At 42.2% G+C, this 24,185-nt stretch overlaps 1 long non-coding RNA gene across 1 annotated transcript; it reads right to left on the reverse strand.

Annotated features, from left to right (window-relative positions):
* Window positions 1-4,526: 4,526 nt before the first annotated feature.
* LOC123386320 lies at window positions 4,527-24,106 on the reverse strand. The gene is made up of 2 exons (XR_006600101.1): window positions 23,834-24,106; window positions 4,527-4,855 (listed from the first exon to the last, which is right to left on the reverse strand). It is a non-coding gene; the product is annotated as an uncharacterized LOC123386320 (long non-coding RNA).
* Window positions 24,107-24,185: the final 79 nt, after the last annotated feature.

Genomic DNA, 24,185 nt, shown 5'->3' on the forward strand with positions numbered 1-24,185 from the left:
TCCTCACCAATAAATATTATAGCCTTTTACAGTTGTCTTTTAAATTATATAGGAAAAAAAGAATTACAAACATTGTGTAGTGCCCTTTCATTTCAGCTTGAAAGACTCACTCTAGTATTTCTTGTAAGTCAGATCTGTTAGCAGCAAATTCTCACAGTCTTGGTTTATCCAGTAATGTCTTAATTTATCCTTCACTTTTATAGAATAGTTTTGCTGGATATAGAATTCCTGGTTGACTTTTTTTTTTTTTTAATTTCAATACTTCAGATATGTTACCTCACTGTTTTCTGGCCTCCATGGTTTCTGACTAGAAATTGGGTGTTTCCCTCATTGAGGATGAGTCGTATGTTTCTCGTTGCTTTAAAAGTTTGTTCATTGTCTTTAAAAAAAAAACTTTGATTATGATATGTCTATGGATGGATATCTGAGTTTATTCTACCTGAAGTTACTTCAATATGTAGATTAGGCTTGCCTGGTTGGCTCAGTCGGCAGTGTATGCAATCCTTGATTTTGGGATTTTAAGTTCAATCAAGCCCCACATTGGATATAGAGATTACTTAAAAATAAAAAAAAAATCTTAAAAAAAAGAATAAGCTATGTAGAGTAAAATTTTTCATCATATTTCAGAAGTTTCAATGCGTCATTGCTTCAGATATTCTTTCTGTTTATTCCTTTCTCTCCTCTCTTTCTGGGACACCCATTATTCATGCGTTGATGTCCCAGATGTCTCTGAAACACTGTTAATTTCTTTCATTTTTTCCTTTCTGTTTCTCATATTGAATAATCTCAATGGACCTATTTTCAAGTTCTTTGTTTTTTGTTCTGCCAGCTAAAACCATTGTTTAAACTAGCGTGTACTTTCATTTCAGTTATTATACTTTTCAACTACAGAATTTGTTTCTTATAATTGCTATCTCTTTATTGATATTCTGTTAGATGAGATATTGTTTTTATACAATCTTTTAGTTCTTTACATATAGCTTCTTTTAACTCTTTAAAAATATTTATGGTAGCTGATTTGCAGTCTTTATCTGGCAAGTTCAATGGGCTTCCTCAGGGAGTTTCTATTGATTTTTTCCCCACCCCACCCCCCTGTCACCAATACAAGTGTATTATCTATGCATTCATGGTTTTTTTTCCTCTCATAATTTTTTCACTGAAAACTGGACATTTTAAATAACATAATGTGGTAATGCTGAAATCAGTTTGCCCTCCCCCCCCCCCCCAGGGTTTGCTGTTGCTGCTACTTTTTGTAGTTGGTATTGCTTCTTTGGTGACTTTTCTGAACTAATTCCATAAACTCTTTGTCATGTGTGGACACTTACATCTCTGCTTAGTTATCTTAGTGGTCAGCTAATGATTGGACAGAGGTTTCCTTAAATGCTGGAAACCAATCAATCTCTTAATTTTTGCATCGGGGCTCTGTGTGCATGTTGAGGCATGCCTTAAACACTCAGTCAGGTAGCTGAACACTCTGTGCCAGTCTCCAGTTCCTACTTGGGCAAGGTCTCAAGTTCAGTCAGAGACAAGAGCTTGGGTCCATCTCAGACCTTTCTTGATCCAGTTAATTGCTCTGGGCATGTGTACTTCCCTGGGCATGCACATGGCCTTCTAGATTCCAAGAACTATATCACTATATCAGACAATTTCAAAACCCTATGGACATTTTATTCCTGAGCTTTACCTTTTAAGTGTTTTGGTTCATCTGTTGTTTGCCCCAACTGTTTTCCACTGCCTCAGGCAGCTTCAAAGTTAATCACTTGCTTATAATTATTTTTTATAATCTCTCCTGGGGAAAAGTTTTCACAATTTTACATCTTTGAATCACATCAAATACAGACATCTTTGTGAGTAAGGTTTTTAAGGGAAATGACTGTACAGGTGATATAATAACTGTCCTCTGAGAATGAAGCTTTGAAAAAAACTAAAGACCCTTTTTCTCTCCTCATTTTGCTCCCCTCAGTGGCTTCTGGGCTATAGCTTTTCACTTGTCTCTGGTCAGTTATTCTTCAAACTGGCACAGAACTGGAAAGTGCAAAATGGGACTAGAATCAGAAGAAAAAAAATGCTAGAAACCAAATGTCCTTAGCGAGATTATGCCTTTTTTTGAAAAAAATTCATTTTGCATAAATATTCCCCAGATTGGTTCAAGTCTTTTATTAATTTCCAGAGTTCTGGAAAAGTTGATTTTTTCCCCAATTTTTGCTAGTTTTCCCATTGCTTTTATGGAAGACAGCATTTTCAGAGGGCTGTCCTCCACAAGTTTTTCTGGTGTCGTCAACTCGCCTGAACATATTTGTGGCACAGATGCTGAAACACGCCAATGGGAGCTTACGGTCTAGTTGGAGAGAGGAAGAATGTGTTTGAGTATTATAGATCAATGGAGAATGTTTTAGTGTCTTCCTACTAAATTGTTGTTCAAGGACCAGCATCACTGGTATCATTAGAAGCTTGTAAGAAATACAGAAACTCAGGTCCCTTTCCACATCTGTTGAATTTCAACATTGTAACAAGATCCTCAGATGATTCATATTCCCACTAAAGTTTGATAAACACTAATGTCATGGACTTCTTGTTAGGTTACATAATGCCAGCTGCTCCCAGAACACTCTACCCCAATCTTAGTAGCTTAGTATAACACTTTTATTTTTCACTCACACTATGTTCAGTGTGGATGGGTAGAGGCTGTCCCCATCTGGTGACACAAGGACTCAGGTTCTCTTCACTTTGCGACACCACCGTATAAACATGTGGCCTTCAAGGTTTTTACCCAAAGAAAGAAATGGAGCTAGCATGAGGTCTCTTAAATGCCGCAGCAAAGAAGTGACACGGAGAACTCACAGTCTGTTGGCATGAACTATTCACACAGCTCCAATCTAGTGGCAAGGAGGATGGAGGACGCAGAGATGGAGGGTGTGCAGTATTTTCACAGCACTGTCTCTGCCACTCACCTTCAGAGAAGTTCACATGGCTCAACAGGGAGTTTTGGAGGAAGAAAAAGACCATTTTTAGGAGAATCATAGAAATAGGCTATAAAGAAAGTCTATTTTTGGGTTGGGGCTTAGAAGATGGATTCAAGGTAACTGTTAAACCAGCAGAAAAAGATTGGATCTTAGACGAAGAACGAATGGAAAGTATTGGTTTAATACACACAATACAGTAGGAGAAGAACCGAGCACCAAAATTCATTCAGAGGGAAGGGTATGGTGGAGGTTTTCCATAAAATCATCTGCCCTCATTATAAACGTGAATAAAAAATGTTTCAGGACAGTTTCCTTGAGAGTTCGATTTGGGTGGATTCAATAATTAGAATTAGGAAGTCTGAAACTGTCTGCCATAATCAACTTACAGATCATTATAAGAATGAACATACATCCTTATCCATCTGCCCAGGGAAGAGCAATGGGATACAGAGTGGGCATTCAGAGACTATATTTCTAATCCCACCTCTGTTAGGCATTCAGTGTGTGATTTGGGGCCTGACTCTTAACCCTGCTGAAATTTAGGGGAGCATCAACCTAGAGTAGTTCATGGACCAGCGGTTTTCGATCTGGCTGAACATGAGAATCATTCATGAAGCTTTCAAAAAGTATGAGACCAAGTGAAACACTCTCTCGGGATGGGATCAAGACCCTTGCATAAAAGCTAGATTAAGAACCCCTGCCGTATCCTGATGGTCTTCAGACTTTAATGGGCATACAGATCACATGAAGATCTTGTTAACATGAAGATTATGAATCAGTGTGTCTGGGTGTGACCTGAGATCCTTCCTTCCTTCCTTCCTTTCTTTCTTTTCTTTCTTTCTTTCTTTCTTTCTTTCTTTCTTTCTTTCTTTCCTTCTTTCTTTTGTTCATTTTTTGAGAGAGAGAGAGAGAGACAAAGAGAGAGCATGAGCAGGGGAGGGGCAGAGAGAGAGGGAGAGAGAGAACCCTGAGAAGGCTCTGTGCTATCAGTGCAATGCCCAATGTGGGGCTTGAGTCCACAAATTGTGAGATCATGGCCTGAGCCAAAAGCAAGAGTCAGACGCCCAACTGACTGAGCCACCCAAGTGTCCCTGAGATTCTTTATTTCTGACAAGCTCGTAAGTGTTGCTGCTGTTGATAGCCCAGGATCCACCAAGGCCTGGATAATGTTTAGTAATTCATCAATTTTAGTCAAAAGACTGCTTTTCCCAACCTAACCGAATGGGCCAGTGATTTTTGCATTGTCTAAAAGCAAGCTGGGTGGGCTCAGGCAGGGGAGCCTCTGGAGGGAGAAGTGAAATGTTTGTACTCAGAGGCTAATCCATTGCCTGCTCCAGGGCATCGGCAAGATGTGTGAGCGGGCACCACCCCTCTCTCATGTCAACACCCCCCTTACACCGAGGGCAGGCAGTGCTGCCTCTGGGGACGCTAGTCAGACTGATGAAGGATCAGAAGGAGCCGCGGTTAGGCCATGAATCAACACAAGCTGTGCTGTGCCACTGGCAAATGAGGAAGGGAAGAAGGGGGAGAGTAGTAAAATCGCATGCAGTAAGCACCCAGGAATCCAGCCAGGCACTGCCTGTGCATTAAATCCTTTATTCTCTATGAAAATCCTCAAAGGCTGGCATTATTAACTGCATTTTCTAGATTAGAAATTGTGACTCAGAGAAGGTAAATTGCTTGTCAGCCTGGAAAGCATCTCCGTGACACCGAAATCTACCTTCCTTTCATTACAACACACTAAAGAGCATCTTATATTTTAAGTCATGCTGCTGGCGGGCAGAGGAACTGGGTGACATGTCTTCCATTTGTGAGTCAGTTTGTCATGGCCGTGATAGAAGTGTTGTCCATCTCGTGCTTCTCTGTAGCATTTTCCATCCTTTAGAGTTTATCTAAAGGTAAGAAGACAAGAAGAAACAACCTATAAATGGAGGTTGTGGGTAAGGAAGCAACGAAAGTTCAAGAATTGCTGGCACTTGTTTTCTGGGCTCTTCTCTTCCTCTGGTGTCTGTCATTATCAAGACCAGAGAAAAGAAAACCATATAATGCAATGCAATTTTGATAAATAAAATATTATGTATATTTTGTCTTACTCCTTGGCCCCCTCCATTCCAACTAGACTTTGCTAGCTAGAATTTTTTTTTTTACCCTTTCTTAAAAATGTTTATTTATTTTTGAGAGAGACAGAGCATGAGCAGGGGAGGGACAGAGAGAGAGAGGAGACGCAGAATCCAAAGCAGGCTCCAGGCTCTGAGCTGTCAGCACAGAGCCTGACATGGGGCTTGAACCCCCGGACCGCGAGATCATGACCTGAGCCAAAGTTGGACACTTAACCCCCTGAGCCACCCAGGTGCCCCACTAACTAGAATTTTTAAATAGGATAAACTGATTCCGTTGCTCAGGGCATTTATACTCTCTGTTCCCTCAGGTAATGCTATGTCTTTCTTTTCCCATCTTCCTTGGCCTTGATGACACCTCCTCAGAGAACATTTCTCTGACCAGATTGCCTGGAATGGTTTTCCCATGCCAGCCATCTCATGATTCTCAATCCTCTGACCTTGCTGTATTCGTATAGGATTCCTGACTCTTTGATCTTATATGTTATATCTTTTTATCTGATTACTACCTGTGCCACTCACCTGCTAGTACAATACTTGTCAAGCTTTTCCTTAAAGGGTCAAATTGGCCCTTCAGCCTTTGCATGCTGTCCAATCTCTGTTATAACTACTCAGGTCTGCTGTTGTGGAACCATCGGCAATTTGAGCATTGATTGGGTGTGGCTATGTTCCGCTAAAACGGCATTTACAAAAATAGGTAGTGGGCTAGACTTGGGCTGCATGCCACAGTTTGCTGATACCTGATCTAGAAAATAAGTTTCATGTAAACATTGTCTTTCTGGTCTCCCACAATGTGCCCAGTATTAAAACTCGGGGCTTAGCATCTAGTAGCATTTAAAATTTATTTTTGAATAAATGTGTGAATGCATGAGTGAACCCAATAGCTCAGGGAATGGGGGACACGTGGGAACTTAGACCACAAAATAAATAAATTACAGGATTTTAAAGCTGATATTCCCTCTCCTAAAGCAGGGTGATATCTCTGCTGCCATGACATGTCTTCATTCTTAAAAGAATAATTAAACAATTTTTTAAAGTAGGGTGAGAGCCAGATAACAATACAATTAATACTGGCATGATCTCTGTGAACGGGCTTTGCCCCCTGCCCCTTCTAAGCTGAGCATGACCAAGGGTTGGCGGGGAGGCGGGGTGTTGAGCAGAAATTCACAGAGAGCTTTGGGGATCTAAGAATAGAGCAGACCTGTTTCTCTGCCTCATCTGTACTTGAAGAGCTGAGGAAATGTCGAGCATGGCAAAGAAGGAATGAAGATGGAGATTGGATAGTGTGGTAGGGGGATTGTCATCCTTACAGAACTTGTACTTATGCCAACATGGCAGAGGTCAAGGATCAATGGCCACCATGCATCTAAAAGCAGCTTGACAGTGGTCTTGGGGTTGGACCTTTTAGATGTCAGCTAGGACCAATGATGTGTATCCTGGAGGGACTAAGACCTTCCTAGTAGATGTCGGCATACAGCAGATGCCTTTCCCCAGCCCAGTATCAAGGTGATATGAAAAACCTACCTCTTGGGCACACTATCTCTGCAATCTCACAGCATCATGCTTAGAAAGACCTCGTGCTTAGTTTAATGCAGTCTTGAAATTCTTAATAATTTTTTGAACGAGAGATTCCACATCTTCTTCTGGCATTGGGCACTGCAAACAACGTAGCTGGCCTGGCTTTGTGTAAATACACTAAACTTAGATCCAAATCCGAGGAGAGAAAGTGATGCTATTCTGTGATTGAATGGAGAAAACTTTTAATGGACTTGTTGAATTCAGTTTACCTTAAATTGTCGAAAGTTTAAAATTTTGTAAAGAAGGAGAATGCGATGACCTTGAAACAGATTCATTAAGATACAGAAAAATAAGTTGAAACTCTTGCCAAACGTGCATTTGTGGGCTAAGATTCTGGTCTCTATTGACAGGTAGAAAACGAACTAAACATAGATCATTTTCTAGCAGATTAATTAAAGTCCCCACTGGATTTTAATTCATTGTGAAAATACTAGGGAACTGAATTTTCAGTCTCCGAGAACCTTTTCCAGAACTATCCTGTTATCATGGGAGGGTTGTTTTGGAACACAGGGGAAATGGTCTAATTCTTATTCCTCACATAGTCCTTATGAATTAAGCAAAAGCCGTATATATTCAAGAACTCAAAGCTCTAGGTCTAAGATCAAAAATTAGCTTGTGTTGAATAAGCAGACTGCACAGTACAAGCTGCCTCCCAAGAGAGAGGAAATGAGAACAGTCTGGAGCCACGAGGAGGATGTAAGGATAAGGGGACAGGACCAGGGGCAGCTAGCAGATCATTTTATGTTGAGGGTAACTCTCATCCATGTCCACTCTGGCTGATCTCTGTCCATCTCTCTAGGTGACTGGAAAAGGGCATAGAAATAAAGTCAGGCCTTGTAATGATGCTATTTTTATGAGGCTATATAGTCCCCGCTCATGAGACTCACATCCACATAACAATTCAGTCACCAAGAATTCTGAAAAATCACAGACGCCTAACACATCTTTGTTTTCATGTAAAATAGGGGGATTTTCTTAGGCTCTTTCGATAGTACATCTTAGGGCTGTCATGATAATATGGCATTTATTTGTAGGAACACACCCTGTATCAAGGAAAGGGCATCTTGTGACATAATGATGTTCTTCCAAGTACAAGGAGTCTGTGGACCTGTACGGCCCTCTAGGAGCCTAGTATAAGCAAGGAAGGGCAGGTAGCGTATGTCATGGGCGAATGTCCACATTGAATTTCTGCAAATTAACTCTTGGAGGAATTGCTATAAGTTCTTCAAAAACAGTAATCTCTCTAAAATGCATACTTGATCTTGGCACGAGCTGATGCTGACCTTCAATGTTTCCTGGTTGAGTAATGTATCAATTTAGAGCCCTCAGCTTGGCCACTGGGCCCCACTGTGGCCCAACCCCCACTAATTCTCTACTTTCACCTCTCAGCTTGCTGTTTTCTGCCTCTCAACCTTTGCTTGTGCTGTTTTCTCTGCCTGAACTATCTCTCTCTCCTCTTTCTGCTTGTGATTATGTCTTCATTTTCTTCTCCTCTGTAAAATCCCACTAATGCCTCCAAGTAAAAGTGTTACCTCCCTCCTTTGGACCAACATTAAAGCCCATAAGGGCCTTTATTAGTGCCCTATTCTCACTCTGCTGTCTGGAGTACAATCTGGGAGCCCCTTCAGGGCAAGGACTGGGGAAGTTGTTCACCACCACCTGGTCTGTTGCATGATAAGCTCTTAATAAATATTTGTTGAATAAATGAATGAATGAGTGAGTGAGTGAATAAATGGACCCTTGCTAGACTGTGAGCTCTCAGCGGACAAAGGGCTATGCTTTTTCACTCATGCATTACCTGAATATTACGCAGTAGTTAGGAAAAGTGCAGTTATTGCTTATTTATAAAATAAATACGCCATTGAAAGGCAAATCTTTCTGATAGCAGAAGAGGCTGCACACTCAGTGGAGAGTAGCTGCTTTGGGAAGAAACACTGAGAAACCACAAGACAACACCCCCAACCAATGTGAACACAAGACCTTTTTGGAATTCCTTAATTCATCATCAGCCTTTAATTTCATAGAAAGAAATTTGTTATGGGTAGGGTGATTATACATCCTGTTAGCCTGGGGCCATATTGGTTAATGCGTGTCATCTTAGAGTAATTTTTGGTTGACCCCCTTTTATTCACCAAAGTGCCCTAGTTTGGAAGATAAATTATAGGGCCACCCTAGCTGTGTGCTAAGTAATATGCATACATTACAGGTCTCAGGTTATTAATGCTTCCATAAAGCCTAAAATGTGATACCATCTGAAGAAGCTTGCAGTGGAGTAAGAAGGATGAGGGAAATACTCACAAATTAAAATGCACCCAACACATCACTAGGTGAATTGAAGAGGTTGCACAATGAACAATATCCATGTGTTTGGCAGTTCTGGGAAAGGTTTATAAGAGAACTTGGCACTGGACAAAAGCCCTGAAGAATGAAGAAAGGGTCCTTCTTTCAGAAACGGAGGTCTCTTATATTTTCCTGGAAGCATCTAGAGCAATCTTGCCCTGGCTTGTACTGGTGTTTTCTCCTGCTCCCCCCCAACCCCAATTTTGCTGGCAGTTGCCCACACCTTCTAAAATGCCTTCCCTCCTTTTATGCACTTATCTGAGGGTTACTCATTCTTCATGACCCAAGTTGAGCCTGCACCATTCAGGGTATGCCCAATTCACCATGATTCCTACATATCTGAACTCCTATAGATCTTATGCTCTTCATCTCTTCCACTGATTTGCCATTTGCCATATGGTGTCTTCTAGAATTTCTTTCCATTTGAAGCATTTACCCTTAGCTCCAAGTAAAAGAGCAAACCTGCTGGTGAGAATCAGACAGGTTTGGCTGAAGGAGCAGAGACTGAAAGCCAGTCACCCTGGAGTGACTGTGGCAGAGGAAGGTAAGGGACTGAGTTCTAGGACCAGGTATCAGCCAAGAGGAGCAGAAACTGTCTGTGGGAAAACGTCTGCCTCAGCCTAGAGCAGTATGAGTGGCTCTTTACTTGGGACTTGGGACACAGGGATCCCTACAGATATATATGGAGAAGGGAAGAAGCAGCAAAAAGTTCAAAGGTAGACTTGTCCAGTCACTGGGGGTGAGCAGAGGTTGAGCAAGTGGCTCCAAATAATGGCGGAACAAGCCTCTTCCTGTTGGTGACATGGGTTCTTCCAGGTCTCGCTGATGCCTAAGCTTTGCCCAAGGTAGGGAGGTCTGGAGAGGATAGGCTGTCCACAAGGCACAGGGGCAGTCATGGAAGGAGCAGCGAGTAGACTTTTCAGGCTGTTGACAGATTTTAGGAGTAGGGCACTCTGTTTCCATGAGGCCCATGGATTCTTCAGGAAGCAAGAAACAAGCAGTAAGGGACAAGAGCACAACAACCTGGGACTGTAAGACCACACAGGACAGAAAGAAACACCTCAAGAATAATTTTCCTGTATTGATTCAGAAAGAATTTCTGTAGGAGCTGAGATACCAAATAATTGTGCTGAAAGAAATGAGCAAATTGATGTGAGTTCTAACCTGGTCATCTGGGAAACACCTAATACATGCCTTCCTTTACTATTTTTCTTTCGTCTTTCCTTCCTTCCCTTCCTTTCCTCCTTCCTTCCCTCCATTCTTAAGCACAGTATTTAGCCTGATGCCCTGAACCTGGAAGGTCATAAGTGCTTGATAAATATTATGACTGAATGACTGTTTAAGAATGTTCATGGAACATAGGCATTTGAATCACTCTTGAAACTCACATATCAGTCATTAGCAACGTCCTTGGCTACTTGGTTATTTATTTTGGAAATACCCTTTTAAGATCCATCCTGTGGGCACTATCTCTTGGTGTCTGTACGGTTCCATGCTCAGATAGTTTGACTTTAACGTTCTTAACCTGCTTGCTGAATTTGGGTAATGGTGGATGCCATAAGGAGGGGAAACAACATAACTAGAAGTCAAGTTCTGGAACCCAAATGGTCTGAACAGAGGAGAACAGCAAGAGCTATGATGCTGGTTGGGCACAGAATGGTTTACAGGAGCAGAGCACAGAATCCACAAGGTGATCATTGGCTCTCTGGCCAGCCCCAAAGTAGACAGTCCAGAAATTTAGAAGAAAAAGAATTAAGACAGGATAGCTCTTTGTGAAGTGGCTAAGGAATTTGCTGAGTCAGTAAGGGTCTCTACATTCTCTTGACTTTATTTTGTGCCTGAATTGGGGGATGGTGGCAGAAACTTCTGTTTGGGGTTCGGCTCATTCTCGCCCACTTTGACCAGTATCCAAACCTCTTCCTATTTCTGCTGCCTTTTGTAAGGCTCTCTCTCGTCACCGCATGCTCCATGATCCTCTCAGTTCAGCCCTTTAGGTGCTTTTCAAGTTCAGATGCAATCTTGGACTCCAGAAAGCACGAATATACAGATGGCCTGTCCTTTGTTTCTTTCTGACACTTCAATGTATGGAATTTCACACTTACCACAACTTTTGCCAAAGATTGGCTGACTTTTTCCACCCAAGAAAGGGTGGCCTTGGCTCAGAATTGCTGGTGGACCAAAATGCTGACTCTCAGGTCTGCGGGGCAGTGGAGCTTCTTGACTGATCTCCAGGGTCATGTTAGGAAGCATTTATATAAAGGTTTAGTTTAGGAGCAACATCCTTAGGAAACTCTAATCCCAAAGAGCCTGACATCTTTTTTTTTTCAAAAATGAAGAAGAAACGCACCAAACGACTCTTTTTCAGGGCTCCAGGAGACTGTCTGAGAAGCACTGCTTGCTCTGGACAAAGATTAACGCTGCACAAATCATCAATTACTCTTCAGGGCAATCATCATAAGCTCTTCTAATCCCCTTACTTGGCCACTCTTTGCCTGCCTTGATGTCTTTGCCTCTGTGTTTTTGAACTCCTGCTGCCCAGAAAGTTCTTCCTCCCCTGGATGACCTATCAAATGCCTAACTTGTCTTTCCAGAAGCACCCAGCTCAGAATCATCGCCTCTGAGAAGCCTTCCATGATTTCCCCAGGCAAATGTGGGAGCTGTTTGTGTGGGTCTACTAGATTACTTTCTATTACTCTATTTGAGTACTCAATTTCATAATAAAAAAAAATGATTGCCATAGGCCAAGAACTCTGCTCAGAACTGGGAAAAAATAGTAATAAAAGGTGGGTAGACATAGAATGTTCTCATCCAAATTCTTACACTCTGTCTCTTGTCACATTGGTGAAATGATGTGCTTGTATATGGGCTCTGTGCATACGGAAAGCACAGTCTCTGAAATAAAGCTGTCTGGGCTCATACCCTGGCTCTGCTAAGGTATCTAACCTTAGTTAGGGTATCTAACTAAGCTGTGGGACTGGGAGCACTCTAAATTCTCTGTGCCTCAGTTCCCTTATCTGTAAAATAGGGATATTAGTATTACCTCACAGGGTTATCATGAGAGGTACATGAATGAACATTTATAGAGTGCTTAGAACAGGGCTTGGAATTTAGCAAGCTCTCTTTAAATTGTAGTCATTATTTCACTAGACTCTTTTCCCTCTGGAGTAGGTCCCCAATTTTATTTTTTGTGTATTCTAAACATTTGATGTAATATGTAGCACACAATGAGTGCTTAATAAATATTTGTTGAATGAATGAACCATTATACAACAGATTAGTTTTAAAAAGAAAAGACTCTAATTCATACATCTCCTCCAAGGCAGAGAATTCACTATTTGTTCCCTTAAGACATTCAGCTTTGACAGCCATGCATGAAACCATATTAAGCCTGGAGAATTTTCCATCCGCTCTGGTGGCTGCTATTGATTTTACCTACTGAGATATTTGGTGCCTTCATAAAATGAAAAATTATTCACAAACAAAACAGGAAAACAGTCTTTAAATGCTTATATCTGCAATTCACATGTGATTTAACATTTTCCCTTTTGGAGAGGAATGAAAAATATCTCTCCGTTTTGGATGAGAGTAAAAAATGGCTCCAAATCAATTGATTATTTGGTCTATAGTCATTTCAGAAGATGTATGGGGAAACAGAAAGTAATTTTGTAAACTGATTTTGCCTGGAAACAGCAGAAGATCGGATTTCCTTTTTGGCTCAGCCAGAAACCGAGATTTTACGTACTGGAGTTTGTTGTGACGGAATCTGCCAGTTAAGTGGGTCAAACATTTATTTTGAATCACCTGTCTGCTCTGCCTAATGCTTACTTGAGTAAACTGGCTCGCCCAATTGTCCTTGTTTGGAATGGGAAGGGAGCTGTGGTACAAGAGCAATGCCACGCTTTGCAGGGACCTGGGTGCCCTCTCTGCCTTTTTATCAGGTAATTTTATTCCTTTTGGGATCAAAGTCTTTTGACAATCCAGTATAAGCCCGTCACTCTTCCAGTTTTCCCCCAAAGTTCACCAGGAGCCTGATCTGAGATCTAATATAGACTCATCCTTCCCTCTCCTCTTTATTAATGTCAAAGTATGTTACCAATTACTTACCACCTTTCACGTGTCAGGTTCTTTACGTGCATGATCTCCCCTAGTCCCCATAATGGTGGCACGTAATAGTCTTCGTGATGGTCTCAGTGGCTTCCCACACTACCGTTTTATGGTCTACCTCAGTCACATGCTTCCGGGGTCGTCTCCTTCAGTGTGATTTAGGATCCAGGCTTCATTGATCTGGTGACTGCCTCCCCCCCCTCCCAGGACATTGGAATGCTCCACTGGACCCTCTCCATCCATTGGGACACTGGAGAATAGTGTAATGGGATGAACTATGTCCTCCAAGAAGGCCTGTTCAAGTCTCAACTCCTTGGACCTGTGCATGTGACCTTATTTGGAAATAGGGTTTTCGCAGATATGATGAAGACATAAGTTAAGATGATGTCATTCTGGAGTAAGGCAGGTCCTACCTAAATCCAATGACTCGTGTCTTTGCAAGGGAAGAAATATTTGAAGACCCGGGGAAGAAGACCACATAGTGGTGTAGACAGAGACTGGAGTGATATGTCTATAAGCCGGGGGTTACTCTCAACCACCAGAAGCTAGGAGGGAAGCCTGGAACAGATTCTCCCTCAGAGATTCCAGCAGGAACCAACCCTACTGTCACCTTGGTTTCAGACTTCTGGCCGCCAGAACTGTGAGAGAGTAAATGTCAGTTGTTTTAAGCCACACAGTTTGTGGTAAGTTTTATAGTAGCCTTAGGAAACAAATACTCCAAAGTAGGAGAGTACACAGAAGTCTTCCTTACTGTGGATGCTTTTAGCACTTTAGATGTTGCTCCACTGGCTTCTTGCTGTTTCCAGTGAGAGAAATCTAGTGTCTGTTTTATTTTTGTTCTTTTGTACATGATGTGGCTTTCTCTGGCTGCTTTACAAATTTTCTTTTTGTCATTGGTTACATTTTTTTAACTTAAATCTGAGTTGGTTAACATATAGCGTCATACTGGTTTCAGGAGTAGAATTTAGTGGTTCATCACTTACATATAACACCCAGTGCTCATCCCAATAAGTGCTCTCCTTAATGCCCATCATCCATTTAGCCCATCTCCCCCCCAATATCCCTTCACAACTCCTAGTTTATTCTCTGTATTTGAGAGTCTCTATGAATTGCCTCCTTCTCTGTTTTTATCTTATTTTTGCTTCCCTTCCCCTATATTCATCTGTTGTGTTTATTAAATTACACATATGAGTGAAATCGTATGGTATTTGTTTTTCTCTGACCGACTTATTTCATTTCACCTAATACCCTCCAGTTCCATTCATGTTGTTGCAAATGGCAAGAATTCATTCTTTTTGATTGCCAAGTAATATTCCATTATGTATGTGTATAAATACACATATATACATATATATATATATATATATATATATATATATATATATATATAATATCTTCCTTATCCATTCATCAGTCGATGGGTATTTGGGTTCTTTCCATAATTTGGCTATTGTTGATAGTGTTTCTATAAACATTGGGGTTCATGTGCTCCTTCAAATTAGCATTTTTGTATCCTTTGGATCAATACCTAGTAGTGCAAATACTGGGTTATATGGTAGCTCTATTTTTAATTTTTTGAGGAACCTCCCTACTGTTCTCCAGACTGCACTAGTTTGCTTTCCCACAAACAGTGAACAAGTGTTCCCCTTTCTCTGCATCCTCGCCAACACCTGTTATTTCCTGAGTTGTTAATTTTAGCCATTCTGACAGGGGTGATGAGGTATCTCATTGTGGTTTTGATTTGTATTTCCCTGATGATGAGCAATGTTGAGCGTTTTTTCATGTGTCGGTTGGCCATCTGGATGTCTTCTTTGGAAAAGTCTGTTCATGTATTTTGCCCATTTCTCCACTGAGTTTTTTGGGTGTTGAGTTTGATAAGCTCTTTATAGATTTTGGATACTAACCCTTTATCTGATATGTCATTTGCGAGTATCTTCCCCCATTCCATCAGTTGCCTTTTAGTTTTGCTGATTGTTTCCTTTGCTGTGTGGAAGCTTTCGATCTTGATGAGGTCCTAATAATTCATTAAATTTTTTAAAATGTTTTTTGTTTATTTATTTGTTTATTTATTTATCTGAGAGATACAGAGAGAGAAAGCTGGGAAGGGGCAGAGAGAGATGGAGAGAGAAATCCCAAGCAGGCTCTGTGCTATTAGCACAGAGCCAGATGTAGGGCTTGAACTCATGAACCATGAGTTTATGACCTGAGCCAAAACCAAGAGTCAGACACTTAACAGACTGAGCCTCCTAATAGTTCATTTTTGTTTTTGTTCCCTTGCCTCTAGAGACATGTCTAGTAAGCAGCTGCTTAAGCTGAGGTCAAAGAAATTGCTGCCCGTTTTCTCTACTGTCAACACTGTTATTCCACATAGTACTGGAAGTCCTCGCATCAGCAATCAGACAACGAAAATAACTAAAAGGCATTCAAATTGGTAAGGGAGAAGTCCAATTTTCACTTGTCTCAGAGGACATGATACTCTACATGGAAAACCTTAAAGACCCCACCAAAGAACTGCAAAAACTGATACATGAATTCAGCAAGTCACAGGATGTAAAATGAAGCAGCAGAAGGAGAAATCAAGAAGTCAACCCCACTTACAATTGCACCAAGACCCATAAAATACCTAGGAATAAACCTAACCGAAGAGGTAAAAGATCTGTACCCTGAAAACTATGGAAAACTTATGAAAGAAATTGAAGAAGACACAAACAAGTGGAAAAACATCTCATGCTCATGAATTGGAAGAAGATATGTTGTTAAAATGTCTATACTATCCAAAGCACGCTACACATTCAATGCAATCCCTATCAAAATAAAACCAACACTCTTCACGGAGCTAGACAAACAATTCTTAAATTTGTATGGAACCAGAAACCAGAAACCAGACCCCTTTCCCTTGAAAAAGAAAACCAAAGCTGGAGGCATTACAATTCTGGACTTCAAGCTGTATTACAAAACTGTAGTTATCAAGACAGTATGGTATGGGCACAAAACAGACAGAGATCAATGGAACACAGTAGAGAACCCAGAAATGGATGCACAAGTGTATTGCCAACTACTTTTTGACAAAGCAGGAAAGAATATCCAATGGATAAAAGATAGGGTGCCTGGGTGGTTCAGTCAGTGAAGTGCTGACTTCAGCTCAGGTCATGATCTCTCAGTTCATGAGAGAGTTCAGTTGATGAGTTTGAGCCCTCTCTGTGCTGGCAGCTCAGAGCCTGGAACCTACTTCAGATTCTGTGTCTCCTCTCTCTGACCCTCCCCAACTTGTGCTCTGTCTCTGTCTCTCTGTCTCAAAAATAAATAAACTTAAAAAACATAAAAAAAAATTGATGGTCTCTTAAGCAAATGGTGTTGGGAAAACTTGACAGTGATATGTAGAAGAATGAACCTGGACCACTTTCTTACGCCATACACAAAAGTAAACTCAAAATGTATATAAGACCTAAATGTGAGACAGGAAACCATCAAAATTTTTATCACTGGTTTTAAGCAATTTGATGATGATTTGCCTTAGAGTAATTTTCTGCTTCTGTTTGAGGTTCATTGAGCTTTTTGGATAGTGGGTTTACAGTGTTCTTCAAATTCACAGATGCTTTGTTTATTTTTACATTTTTTTTCGCTTTGTGTGGAGTTTTGAATAGTTTCTCTTGCTATGTCTCTAGCTTTACTAAGAATTTTCTTCTGAGAGTTCCTATAATCTTCTGTGAATCCCTCCCATGGTATTTTTCACCTCAGATATTGTACTTTTCATCTCTATAAATTTGATCTCATTACATTTTAAAATAGTTTTCTTATATCTACTTAACATGTTCAATCTTTCCTGCAGCTTCTTGAATATATGTAATACAGTTATTATAACTATTTTAATGTCCATGTCTACTAATTCAATCATTTATGTCATTTCTGGGTCAGTTTTTATTGATTGAATTTTCCGATTTGGAGTTGATTTTCCTGCTTCTTTGCATGCCTGGTAATTCTTGATCATGTGCTACACATCATTATTGCCATTACTTTCCTGGTTGTGGGATATTTTTGCATTCTTGTAAATAAATTTTAGTTTTGTTATAGGACATGGTTAAATTATTTGGAGACACTTTGACGCTTTATAGTGTTTCTTTTAAGCTTTTCTGGGTGGGATCAGAGAATTTAGTGTAAGGCTAATTTTCCCCACCTCTGAGGCAAGATATTTCTTAGCCCTTTAAATTATGAGGTTTTTCACTGTGACATGTGGGAACTGGCACTATTCCTGGTCTTCCATGAGCTCCAGACTCTGTTCTTGCTAATCCTTTCAGGTGATTCTTTCTTTGAATCTTTGGGGTCAGAGAACTTTTTTCCTCCACATGCCTGTTCTGATCAGTATGCAGCTAAATGTGTAATGGGGACTTCCTGCAGATATCTAGAGCACTCTCTGTTTGCAGCTTTCTCTTCCTCTGTATTCTTCCCTGCACTCTCCAGCTGCCTTAGCCTTTTCAGACTCTGTCTCCTCAATTATCAGAGAAAGTCTAGACTCTTCTTGGGTTTCCCTCCCTGTACTGTGACCTGGAAACTTCCACCAGGCTGTAAATTGGGATGATCTTAGGGCTCAGCTTTTTGTTTCTACCCTTGGGAATTGCTAGCCTTCATTGCCTCTTTCCACTGTTTTGGATAATGTCGGTTCATATGTTTATTCAGTTTTCAGTTGTTTTACGTAAGAGGTTAATCTGGCCCTATTTTTCAGTGTTGACTGGAACACTGTGGTGGATTGAACAGGGGCAGAAATTCCTTGACACTCTTCCCATCAAGAAGTATGGTTTATGTCTACTCCCTTTGCATACAGGCAGGATGTATGGCTGATCAAGAGAATACAGGAGAAGTAACACTGTGCTAGCTTCTGAGTACAGACTTTAAGAGACTCACAAAGTCCTCTTCTTGTGTCTTAGAATTCTATTACCAGAGTGGAAGGGAACCCATCACCCCATAGAGAATCTTATGTGAGAGAAATGGAGGCACCAACTCATCAGCCATATGAGAGAGTGATCTTGGAAGTAGATCTAACTCCCATAAAGCTGTCCCAGCAGATGCCACATGGGAAAGAGACAATCTATCCCTCAGCTCTGCCCAAATTGCCAATTCATGAGCAGAGCCAATGGTTGTTATTGTTTTAAGTTGCTGAGTTTTGAGGAAGTTTTATTTATTTGTTTATTTGTATTTATTTATTTATTTATTTATGTATTTATTTTCTACAGCAATAGATATCTAGAACACCCATTCTTAACAGGCAGGAGCCCACCATTTGACTCACTCACTGAAAGGAGCTGGAAGACAGTTTCTTCTGAAAGAAGAAAACATGAATTTTCTTAGTGCATACTATTATCTCCTCACACTAATGAAGTAGGTTTATGACCGTCCTGGATACTCTGGAAAACAAAGGGTTGGAGAGGGCACACAAGATGTCCAAAGTCACAGCAAATTAGTGAAAGTGTCAAGATTTTTCTCTGTTTCTTTTGCTGTTGTTGTTGTTGGTGGTGGTGGTGGTATTTACTCCTTCCTCCTTTCCCTTCCATGGATCCTTCATCCATCTGAGCAGCTAGACCCCTGCACATTCATAAATCCCTCCTCTTTGTGAATCTTCCTCCTCTCCTAGAGGAGCTTTGACAAATGACTGGAGTTAGTGTACATGGTTGGAGCTGAGAGAAGGAGACCCAGAAGTTAAGTGAAATGGACCCCATAATAGGGGTACATGTGACACTGAGGGTCACATGGGAAATCAATCCCAGAGTCTAGTAAGAAGATCCTGAATGCATCACCAAAATATCAGGAAATTTAACATGTAGGGTGCAGGGAGTAGAGACGAAGTTTTAGGCGGTCTTCGGAAAATGCCTTGAAGCAACATCGTGATTAGCTCAGGACCAGCTAGTTTTGAAAGCTCCCACCTGGGGCTGCCATTTGCTGTGCAGTGAGGGGGCTCATTTAGGCTGGTATGGATTTAAAAAGGAGGGCTCCCAAGCAACAGCTTATTGATTTTGACCCTGGGATGATTAACATGTCAGCCTGGCTGGGCTACGATACCCAGTTATTCAACCAAACCCTAATCTAGGTGTTGCTATAAAGGTATTTTGTATAGGTGGTTAATATCTCCTTTAGCTGACTTCATAGAAAAGAGATTATCCTTGAGTGCTTGGATGGCTCAGTCAGTTAAGCATCCAGCTCTTGACTTCAGCTCAAGTCATGATCTTGTGGTTCATGAGATCAAGCCCTACATCAGGCTCTGTGCTGAGCATGGTGCCTGCTTGGGATTCTCTCTCCCTCTCTCTCTCTCTCTCTCTCTCTCTCTCTCTCTCTCTGCCCCTCCCCTGCTCATGCTCTCTCTTTCAAAAATAAATACATAAAAATTAAAAAAAGAGATTATCCTTGATAATGTGCATGAACCTCCTCTAATCAGTTGAAAGGCCTTAAGAGCAAAACTGAGCAACAAGGAATGAGAAATTTTGCTTCTAGAAACTGGAAGTTTCTAGACTTCCAGTCTACCCTATGGATTTCAGGCTTGCCATTCTTTACAATTGTGTAAGTCAATTCCCTGAAATAAATTTTCACACACACACACATCCTACTGGTTCTGCTTCTCTGGAGAACCCTGCCTGATGCAGACTCTATGAGGGGCGCATGAAATCCAGACAAATTACCATTCCGATACCGTATTTGAGCCCTTTGCTAAAATATCTGAGAATATAGGTGTTAGCATTACGACTCAGTTGTAAATATTCAGAGAGAAGCAGGGGCTACCACCAACTTGACCTGATCTTGGTGGCATCAATTACACCCTTGAAAGAGATGAGCAAGTTCCCCACACTCTGATCTCCATTGCTCAGCAAATCAATGCAATGCTCATCTTGGAAAGCTGACTTATTGCCCTAGAAATCCAGGAGCCTCTCAAGTGGCAGAGTGGCCTCTCCTATCAAACATTTACCCTTAAACTTGGGCTCAAGCACTGTGGGGAGCAGCGCTGCTTTAAGGAATTTCTCTGAGAGGCAGTTATCTGCATTGCACAACGAGGCTTAGGCAATGCTTACTGGAAGGCAGCAATTTAAACTCTATGCACACACCAGTGGCCTCTGAATTAACTGCAATATCTGTGTTAAAAGGAGAGAAAGAGGTAAAAAAAAAAAAATGGAAAGAAAGAATGTGAGATCTATAGCCAGTGTCATCATTACGGGCCGTTCAATGAAGACATCTACTCCATGCTCGGTGGCCGTCAGAGCTGCCACAAGACACATGACCGTGTGATGGGGTTGGGGAATGAGATGCGGAAATATTACGCCATTCAATAAATCAGCGGCCCATCCTCTCTCTGAACGCAACAGCCAAGGCCAGCTGTCTTATCTCAATGAGGAGATAAATGAGAGGTTGAAAGGCCAGCAAAGGGCAGTGTGGCTGATGAGAGGCATCAGGAGTGGGACGTGGGACGGGAGGCAGAGGCGAAGGGACATGCGGATGATCAGAGCTCTGGATTTCAGAGATGCGTGGAGCCCTAAGAGCACTGGCACAGGTACCTGAAGTCATGAGGGGCTCCCCAAAGGCCGAGTGGGTGTTCCTATGTATCCTGCCTCATCAAATTCCATGGCAACAGATAAAAGGACATCTCTCTCAACGCACAGGTCCTTGGTTTTCAGCTGAGTGTATGGGAGGCTGCCTGGCACATGGAAAAGAGTGTGAGGGGTTTAGGTCGAGGTGAAAACGCACAGTCCCTGGCCTCCCTGAGGTGGGCGTGTCTGGCCCAGCAGCTACCCCTGTGGCTTGGAGAGGACTTTCCAGCCTGGAAGGTCCCTGATTGTCTGCATCTACCTGGCCGTGAGCTCAGGGAGTCCCGGGATGATGCTGTGGGCTGCATCCTTCCCTCAGGCATGCCCCCGACTGGGAAAGGAAGGGAAGAGGCAGGCTGGGGAATGGAGGGACCAAAGGCAGGGACTTCCGTGGGCAGGTGGGTTGGTGGGGGGGGGGGCAGGTGGGTTGGTGGGGGGGGGAGGGCGGGGGGCGTCTTCACAGCATTTGATTGCAGAAGCCTGAAATGCTAACAGTATGGAATATGTTTCAAGATAAATTAAAAGCTCTCCTAGATAAATTAAAACCGCTTTTTGGATCCCCGAATGATCCCAGTTCATACTTAACGGGCTTTTTGACTGAAGTGAATTACCAAATTGCTTATCTTCTCTGAAGCTCTGTTTCTTTGTCTTTAAAATGGGGATAACGTGATCACCTCCGTTTCGCATAACACCGATAAGGGGCTTAGCCACACACGCAGTGTTTAGCGAAGAAAAGCTATCACCAAAGCTACTATTAAAAAGATGGATAAAAACCCACTAGTAGTTTGAGAAATCAAACAGGTAATTAGTGGTAGATTCTAGACTCCAATGCCCATCCATTGTCATTGGAAATATGTGCTTTTTTTTACCAGATCACACTGCCTTTAGTTGAGGGCAAGAGCTGTTCACGGTCCAAGGCAGCCTGTGATTAGTGCCATATGTTTGAGGCAGGTAAAGAGCACTATAAGAGGTCAGGGAAGGGGAAAGCTAAGTAGGATAAGTTGGGTGGTCCTGGAAAGCTTCCTGGAGGAGGGGCCATTCGAAATGGGTCTTAGCAAAGTAGAAGACTAAAGCGGAAGCCACAGGGGCAGTCACAGTAGGAGACGGTGTGTGAGCACTTCAGAGGCCAGCTGGATCCTGGGAAACACCCCTGCCTTCCTGGGATTGAGGGTGGTGGTGATGGAAAATGGCAGGTGACAAAGGGCTTAGGAGGGCTGGCTTATTTTGAACGTTTTCCAAAGGAAGTTGAGGAGCCATCAAAGGCTTGTGAATTCGAATGGGGCAAAACTCACTAAAGTGTGTTTGGGAAGATCCGTCCTGCAGCTGCGTCCAGGGTGGAGGAGGGAGATGGGGTCCAGCGGCTGGCCACTGTCCTGGCAGAAAATTCTGAGAGATAGGATAAGGACAGTGGCAGTGGGGACCAAGGCAGGCATGGCGAGTGTGGCGGGAAAGAATGAGGGCGTAGCAGCAACCATCAGTGCCGCCTCTCAAGGACTTGCTGCGTGCTGGGCTATCTTGGGGGGTCTCCACAGCCGCGCCAAGAGGCTGGTCCTGGGAGGCTCTGCCGGCTTTGAAGCAGAAAGACCTACTCCCGCATTTACCCAGCAAGCCACTGGGCCAGTGACCACACCAAATCTCAGTTTGCTCTTTAAAAACATAATTAACATTTATATATTATTGAGAGAGAGAGAGAGAGAGAGAGAGAGAGAGAGAGCACACGCACAAGTTGGGGAGGGGCAGAGAGAGGGAGACCCAGAATCCAAAGGAGGCTCCAGGCTCTGAGCTGTCAGCACACAGCCCGAGTTGGGGCTCGAACCCACGAACTGTGAGCTCATGACCGGAGCCGAAGTCGGATGCTTAACCGACAGAGCCACCCAGGCGCCCCTCGGTTCGCTCGTTTTTAAAATGGGATAATAATATCCATATTACCGAGTTGTTTGGGGGACTAATGATAACATAGGAAACACACCTAAGGAGCATGTGCAAATGGATGCTACTGTTCCCATGTTTATTTTTAAAGGACAGCTCAAAAGAATTTTAAGGCCTGGATGTGAGGAGATGGCATGAATATTCAAGGGGTCAAAGATGACTCCAGAGTTCCAAGTATCAGAGCCTGAGAAAATCCTGTTAACACTCACATAAAGTAGGAGCACTGGCTTTGGGGGAAATGTGAGAAGCTTGGTTTGATTTCAGGGTGGTGACCGAGTACCCAAGCAGAAAAGTTTGACAGGCCATTGGAAGCAGAAAGTCAGATCCTGGGCAAGACATCAGCCGTTTATAAGAAAATTGAATAATTTATCAAGTGTCTAAATATCTTGCCCACATAATGACAAACATCCAGATTTTGGGAAACTTTTTGACATGGATTTAAATTTCAACTTTGTATCTCAATGCTTGGCTGCGTTGCCTTGTACACAAAGACCTCTTGTTTTTCTCTGGATTTTGAATCCATTTTTTTTTTGCCAAGATCCACAGGCCCCAGATCAGCATTTATTTCTTTGCCCCTTGGCAGGAAACCACGAAGGGGTTAAACCAGAAGTTTACTTCTATTTTAGCTCTCGGTTCTTGGTTTCTTTATTATTCACACCTCAACAAATCTTATTCCATTACGTTTTTGAAATTGCAGTATAATTTTGGTGATTAACTTTAAATTGGGGATAATACACTGACAGGCATTAACATAATGTCAAAACATTTTCTTACAATGATTCCTTAACCTCCATCAAATCACCCTTTCCCCGCGGACCTTTATTAATATAATATGGACAACACACCAGAACTCAAAGCCGTGGAAAGGAAAAGTGATTACCGAGAGCATTTATCAGAAATGATCAAGGCTAGTAAAAGACAGTGAGGCAGAACTTCGCATCCCTGCATTTCCCTGCCCAGGAGCAGACGTGAGGAGATGCGTTCTGGAAGCAGCTCCTGGGATGTTTGGGTTAGAACGTGGCTGGTGGGAGTTTTGTTCCCATTGTCACATCTGTTGCCATTACCCAAATGGAGCACGCATTCTGGTGAAAAACGAAAACAGCTTGGCAGGCCAAAAATAGTAGCTCAGCCCCACGTGGAGAGACTTCAGGAACCAGACAGTGCCTGCTAGAAGAAGAAGTGGAAATAATAGGATAGAAAGCAAGGGCGTCTTAAGAGGTTTCAAAACATTTTCGCTTACGTGATCTACTTTGGGAATCCCGGCCACGCGGTGAGAGCCGGCAAGGTCAATATGGATCGTCCTCCTTCGATGGAAACTCAGACATTGTGAGCACCTTGCCTCCCATCATTCGGTGAGGATGAAGAAGTGGAGCGTGTTGATAATTGCTTGTGCTTTGGAGTCAGGGAGGCCCGAGCTCCGATACAGCCTGCGTCCCACCACTTACCAGCTCTGCAGGCCTGGAAAGCAACTTAATTTCCCAGGGTTTCAGTTTCCTCATTAGTAAGTGGAAGACGATAGCAGTGCATTCCTCCTACGGGGAAATTCACACAGAAAGTTCTCAATAACTGGTGGCTATTAGTATTATTATCAA

The sequence above is a fragment of the Felis catus genome, chromosome B3 (assembly GCF_018350175.1).
Source record: "Felis catus isolate Fca126 chromosome B3, F.catus_Fca126_mat1.0, whole genome shotgun sequence".
NCBI classification, from domain to species: Eukaryota; Metazoa; Chordata; class Mammalia; order Carnivora; family Felidae; genus Felis; species Felis catus.